This window comes from Dama dama, chromosome 31 (genome assembly GCF_033118175.1).
Source record: "Dama dama isolate Ldn47 chromosome 31, ASM3311817v1, whole genome shotgun sequence".
NCBI lineage: Eukaryota > Metazoa > Chordata > Mammalia > Artiodactyla > Cervidae > Dama > Dama dama.
Window position 1 is genome coordinate 44,298,784 of NC_083711.1, and position 6,345 is coordinate 44,305,128.

Here is a 6,345-nt window from a genome sequence, read left to right on the forward strand (position 1 = left end):
ATTATAAATATACCACAGTCCTGTCTTCAATAAGTTTCTTCTGAAATCCCTGGGGTGAGTGCCCACATAAAATGACTGATATTGGAATACCAAAATCAAGACTGTCTGTATCAGAATAAATTTCATTTATAAATATCAAAAGTGTGATTTTTTTTTTATTGTATTTTTGTTTTCTTTTTTGACTGAGGTAAATAAAAATGCTTTTATCCTGCAATACTTGGAGATCAGAATCTGTCCACCCCCACCAGTTCCAGACTCTGGCACTGGCCTTCACATCAGGCTCTTCCGGTAGTGACTGTGCTGGGTGGTCTGTCTGAGGTGGGAGTCGGGGGTCTGCAGGCCCATCTGTACAGGTCCCTCAGCTCCCTGACCCCCTGCAGCGCCCTCTTCGCCTGGCTCCAACTCGATGATGCCTCTCCCAGCAGCCGTTCCGTCTCCAGCAGCAGCTGTTCTGACAGAATCGGGAGGAGACCGAGGGGGGTTCCTTGGCCTTTCGCTTCCCGTCTCCCAGTCCCTGAACCTCTGCCAGCAGCTCCTGAGTCTTCTCCAGTTTCCTGGCTACCAGCTGCCCCGGTGGGGGTGGAGGATGAGGGTTGGGGGGGTCCTCGGCCCGTCGTTGGAGGGTGTAGGCTGGCGCAGCGTCCCGCTGAGACAAGATCTCCTCCAGGGAGGCACAACGGCTTTTTTCTGTGGCGGTCAACTTCTTGGGAGCCTGTGGGGTGTAGGTGGCCCCTTTGTCTGGCTTTTCCCAGAGTCGGGGAAGGCCGCTTGCCCGGCCCGAGGAGGGCTGGACACGATCTGAGTCTGCTCTCCGCCGGCTGCCTGCGAGCTGGGCCACAGACTTATCCAGGTCGACCCGGAAGCTCTCAGCACACGACCTTGGCTCCTCAGGGGAAGGGTCTTCCTCCTGGATCAGGTCCAAGGTCAGCATCCCATCCGCGGTAGAGGCTGAAGCCACAGCCATTAGGTGTCCCCGAGTTGGAGGGCGGTGGGAGTGCTGGATTTTTGCCCTGTCTCTAGTAGGGTGAGCGAGATAGCTGTCCTCCTCAACGGTGACCTCAGCCAAGACACGGTTCTTGGCTCGGGTGATGGTGGAGTTGAGGGCATTGATCCATGATTCCTTCTCTTCCGGACTCACTGCCAGGAAGATCAGGTTAGGTGCCGTGTTCCCGGGCTGTTTGGAGTGGGCAAGAGTGAACTTGCTATGATTCTGCTTGCTCCTGCTCTTGGATTTCCAGAGCTCTTCACACTCCTCATAGTCACTCAGGTCAGACACCTCTTGAATGTTTTTCTCATCTTTTACCTCCTTTTCGGAGACGTAGAGCGGGTCCCCTTTCAGCACCACGTAGCGGTTTTTCCAAATCTCCCTGAAAATCCCTTTCCCACAGAATTTCTGGACCCAGCCGACCTTCTGTGGTTTCCATTCTGAGGCCCCCTGTTGGTGGAATTCTTCTTCATCATTCCGGGCTGCCGGGCGGGCGCCGAGGGGCGGCCCCATGTCGGGGGCCGAGGTCGCTTCGAGGGGGCTCCTGCCCAATGGGAGGGTGCGCAGAGGCCCCCGGTACTGCGGCCGCTCCACCCTCCGAAAGTGTGATCTTTTATCCTACCTTTACTAAGCAACTGAAACATACTCAAAAATATGAATGCCTAATGATTAAGTGCATTTATTGTAAATAATAATAATAAAATCCTAAATCCTCTTTTAAAGGTTCCCCTGACTACAGCAAGCCCACTCACAGTAATGTGTTTTGGTTAACTCAAAGTCAACTGATGCGGGAAGTTAACCACATCTCCAAAATGCCATTTAATGTAAACAAACCGTCATGTGATATTCCATTGTATCCACAAGTTTCATCCTTAGTCAAAGAGAGGGGATTATTCAGGGCATGTATAACTGAGAACATGAACCTAGAGAGCCACTTTAGAAATCTATACATGACAATGAGAACTATTAACTATGAGACAGTTTGTTTATTAATAGATTGTTTCTGAGTATATTTGGGTATATTCAGAAAAACAGTACCATGAACAGAAAAAATTTAAATAAGAAACTAGTTTCAAGGTTGTTGGCAGAGATGAAAAACAAAAAGGTTAAATAAATACAACAGGAAGCTTTAATAAACTTTAGGGCTAGATGGGCCAGAGGGAGACCATGCTACTAGAGCACAATACCATGAGATAGTTCCAGAACCAACTCTTGCTGCGCAGAGGCATCAGACAGTAGCTGGCACTCTGAAGGAAGAGTTATTTGCTGTAGCTAGAGCTGAGGGTCTTCAGAGAAGTATAGAAGCTTGAACCACCAAAAAGGGCTATGCAAGCATTATTTGGGACTTCAGAGAGGAAAGTCCTCTACCTCTCTTTCTCTTTCCAGCCAAATTCTCCCCAATGGTTTCCACTGACTGAACTCAATCAGAATCCAGGGTACAAGGACTTCCGATAAATGTAGCATGCAAAGCCATCCCACCACTCTAGAGTTCAAACCAAGAGAAAGGAATCTGAGAACAGACGAACGGAAATCAAACCAGATTGGGTTACAAATAGGTCCATTGGGAAACTATATTCTTGTTGAGATTCTGCAACATGAGGGAGTGAAGATGGACAAGATTTTTCATAACAGTAAGTGATTTTAGTAGATATTAAATTTTGTATATATGCATGTGTGTATACATGTATGTCCCATATATATGAGATTTTAAATATAAGACTTGGAAAAAATATTTTAGAAAGCAGTATAACTGAGCTACAATGTAGAGAGATATTAAGAAGAAGAATTTCAGTTCCAGCAAAGCTGCTATGTTGTGTGACTAAGTGTCTGTTCAGCCAAGCATAGCCATGGTTTATGCCTGCTGCCCCGTCACTCTCAAAAACGTCTCTGGTTTAGACAAATTGTATGTCAACCTATCTAAAGAAGAAAATGAGCCAATTTGAGTGGAATAAACTATTAGAAACTCACCTACATCTTCCTGAAAGGATTAGGGAAATAGATGAAAATTAAATACTTGAGGCATACCACACCACTACAGAAGAAAATCTGGCATTCAAAAATGTTATCCAATTAAATGTTCAGGCAGAATTCTCATAATATTCATAATCACACAGCATAAGCATTGTTTTTAGCCAGGTTCTCAGGGACCCAGCCTTCAGAAACATTAAAACGGCTTCATTTCAGCCAGCTGTTAAGGTTGATTTTACAGTGACAGGGACCTTGGGCTAAATTTGCCCTAAAGAAACAATTTCTCAGGCCTAAGCATTTCAAAGAGGGAGTAAAAATCTTGGAAATTCTTTTTCTCAAGAGAGTCTAAACTCTGTCTAGAACATTAGGGTTCAAATAACAACAGGAAAGGGAATACAGAAATTAAGACCTTTAAGTATGCTGGATCAAAATTAAAAGCACCTTAAAAATGATCCAGTGGGCTATCACAATTTCAAATTTTTAAACTCTGGAATGTCAAGAGTATTTCCCAGTGTCTTTCTCTTAGCTTCTGGTGTCTACCAACAGTTCTTGGCATTCCTTTACTTACAGAGTTACATCATTCCAAGTTCTGCCTCTGCTGTCACATGATCTCCTTGTGTGTCTCTGTGTCTCTCCTCCACTTCTTATCTGAGCAGTTGTACTGACCTCGGGCCCATGCTAATCCAATATGACCTCATCCTAACTTAGTTACACCTGCAAGCACCCTATTTCCAAATAAGGTTATATTCACAGATACCTTGTGAGCAACATGGGCTGCTGACAGTTCCTTTCTTCCCTTTTACAGAATAGTCAGTAATTATATATATGCACACACACACACAAATGCATACATACATATGTATGTGTATAAATGTGTGTGTGTGTGTGTGAATGGTGGTGCAGTCACTATGTCACGTCCAACCCTTGTGACATCATGGACTGTAGTCACCAGGCTCCTCTGTCCCTGGGTCTCCTGCATTGCAGGTGGATTCTTTACTGACTCAGCCACCAGGGAGGCCTATGTATGTGTACATATAGGGTTAGTCACGTAGCCCTGTCGGACTCTTTTTGATCCCAAGGACTGTATCCCGCTAAGCTCCTCTGTCCATAAAGAATTCTCCAGACGAGAATATTGAAGTGAGTTGCCATTTCCTACTTCAGGGGATCTCCCAAACCCAGGGATTGAACCTGGTCCTCCTGAATTGCAGGCAGTTTACCTTCTGAGCTACCAAGGAAGCAGGTGAAGATATTGCTGCCTCTCTATATTTGGGTAGAGGGGTAGAACCACAATAGCAAATTTTAGCAGGGATGACCACAAAATCTAAATTTTTTGTTGATAAAGATGTTTTGACCATACATATGTTTTAGTCATCAGACCACTCCAACAACCAAGTTTCCGACAGTACATTTCTGACTACAGAAAAAATGTTGAAAATTAAGGGGAAAAAAAAACTATTAATAACGTCTCCTTTTCCCTCTCCATCTCCTCTCTCTCTTCCCAGTGTGTGTTCTCTTACTAAAAAAGTTGTATGTAGTTGATTCTTGAACAATGCAGGGATTAGGGGTGCTAACATGCCTACCCGCAATTAAAAATCCATGTATAACTTTACAGGTGGCCCTCTATATCTGCAGTTCTGCACTAGCAGGTTGAATTAATCTCAGATCATGTAATAGTGTAGTATGTATTTATTGAGAAAAATCCATGTGCAAGTGGACCTGTGCAATTATATTTGAGGGGGGACCCAATTACACCTTCAGGGGATCTTCCTGACCTTGGAATGAACTCATGTCTGCCCGTATCTCCTGCACTGCAGGCAGATTCTTTACCTATTAAGTCACCTGGGCAGGCCATACACAGACTGGTCAAATTAAAATACTAATATATATTGAGAAAAATGTTCCCATTATTGAAATAAATTAACTTGAAAGGATTACATGCTTCTTATGCCTCCTGACTAAATTTTTGTATTAAAGAAATGTTCTATTATTAATGGAACAAAGCATTAGCAAGCTTTGGCGAGTGGGAGATGAGATTTATGTGTGATAGTAAAGTTGATGCCATTCAACAGCAACTTGTTTCCTGATAGCCTTTAACAAAGGATATCTGTTTTATTAGATTTTTCTCTAACAACCACAACATTGTGTAGTAGAGTAACACATTTAATAGTAAGTATTTGCATTACAGATCAGGCAGAGAATATTCTGTTTCATGCAGCCAAGTGTACTTTGAAAATTTGTCTTTTTTCTATCTACTTTTAACTTCTATGATACAGTTCATTTAAGGCATTAGACAAAATTATAACTTAGTAAAAAATACGTGACTATACTTAGAAAACTCATAGACACAAATTTACATATGAAAACAATGATGATCTCAGTCTGCCTTGATATTTTATGCCTGTCATATCAAATTGATAACTTTTTGACAATGGTTAAATCATGATGTGTCTATCAAAATCATACATGAATGCAAATACTTATTACAATTTTATATTTAGATTACATTGCATACTGATTTTTTTAAACTCAAGGAGATGGTACAAGCAATGTTCTAAATGTTGAATGAGTTCTGATATTACAACTTCTTTTTTGTCTTTCTTATATTTTGTCTTGGTTTTAAAGGGGGCAAAATTTCACAATTAAAATTATAGAACTATCACTGCAATGTAGTAATTAAACAGAACAGAGAATAGACTGTTGGTGTGACATTTCTGTATGATTGCTGGCATTTGTGCAAGAGCATTTTTAAGTAGTGAAGGATTCAATTTTGTTTTTCTCTTTTTGATAACTCTCAAAGATATTCACAACTAAAACCCTATTAGAAGTTCAGGGCCTAGTGGTATATTATTTTAATTGTATTCAATGGTAAGATTTCCCTTTTCTCCATACAATATATGACATATTAATAAATCCAGTTTTTCAGGATAAGCACTCAAAATGAGATTTTTTTTTAAACAAGAGTTAGAAAGATTAAGATATACATAGGAACTAAAGAAGATCATTAAAGAAAATTAAACAGCAGAAAAGAGGAATACAGGATCCAGGATGAGCTAGTGAGGAAGAGGCAATGTGAAGGGCTAGTCTAATTCAACACTGGTAAGCTCTGTAGGACCAGGAGAGCCAGTCATTGCTCAAGTGTGATACAAGCGAGGGCATTTGTATGTGAAAGTTCCAGGGTTTAAAAATATTTCTAAAAGAAGAGATAATGTAAAGCCACCCTCCCTGTGTACATTTGGAATATTTCTTCATTTCTGTACTTATAATTTTGTGAGGGTTTCTAGGTAGAAAATTTATTAATATTGTGGCACAGAAAGCCCTTGAAATATCATCTCCCAAATCCAATTCATAATAAAGAATCATAGATCCCTCACTATAAAAATAATTATTTCCAG

The 6,345-nt window shown here is 41.4% G+C and overlaps 1 pseudogene; it reads right to left on the reverse strand.

The window, feature by feature from the left end:
• Positions 1 to 255: 255 nt before the first annotated feature.
• On the reverse strand, positions 256 to 1,461 carry LOC133050164 (pleckstrin homology domain-containing family O member 1-like; annotated as a pseudogene).
• Positions 1,462 to 6,345: the final 4,884 nt, after the last annotated feature.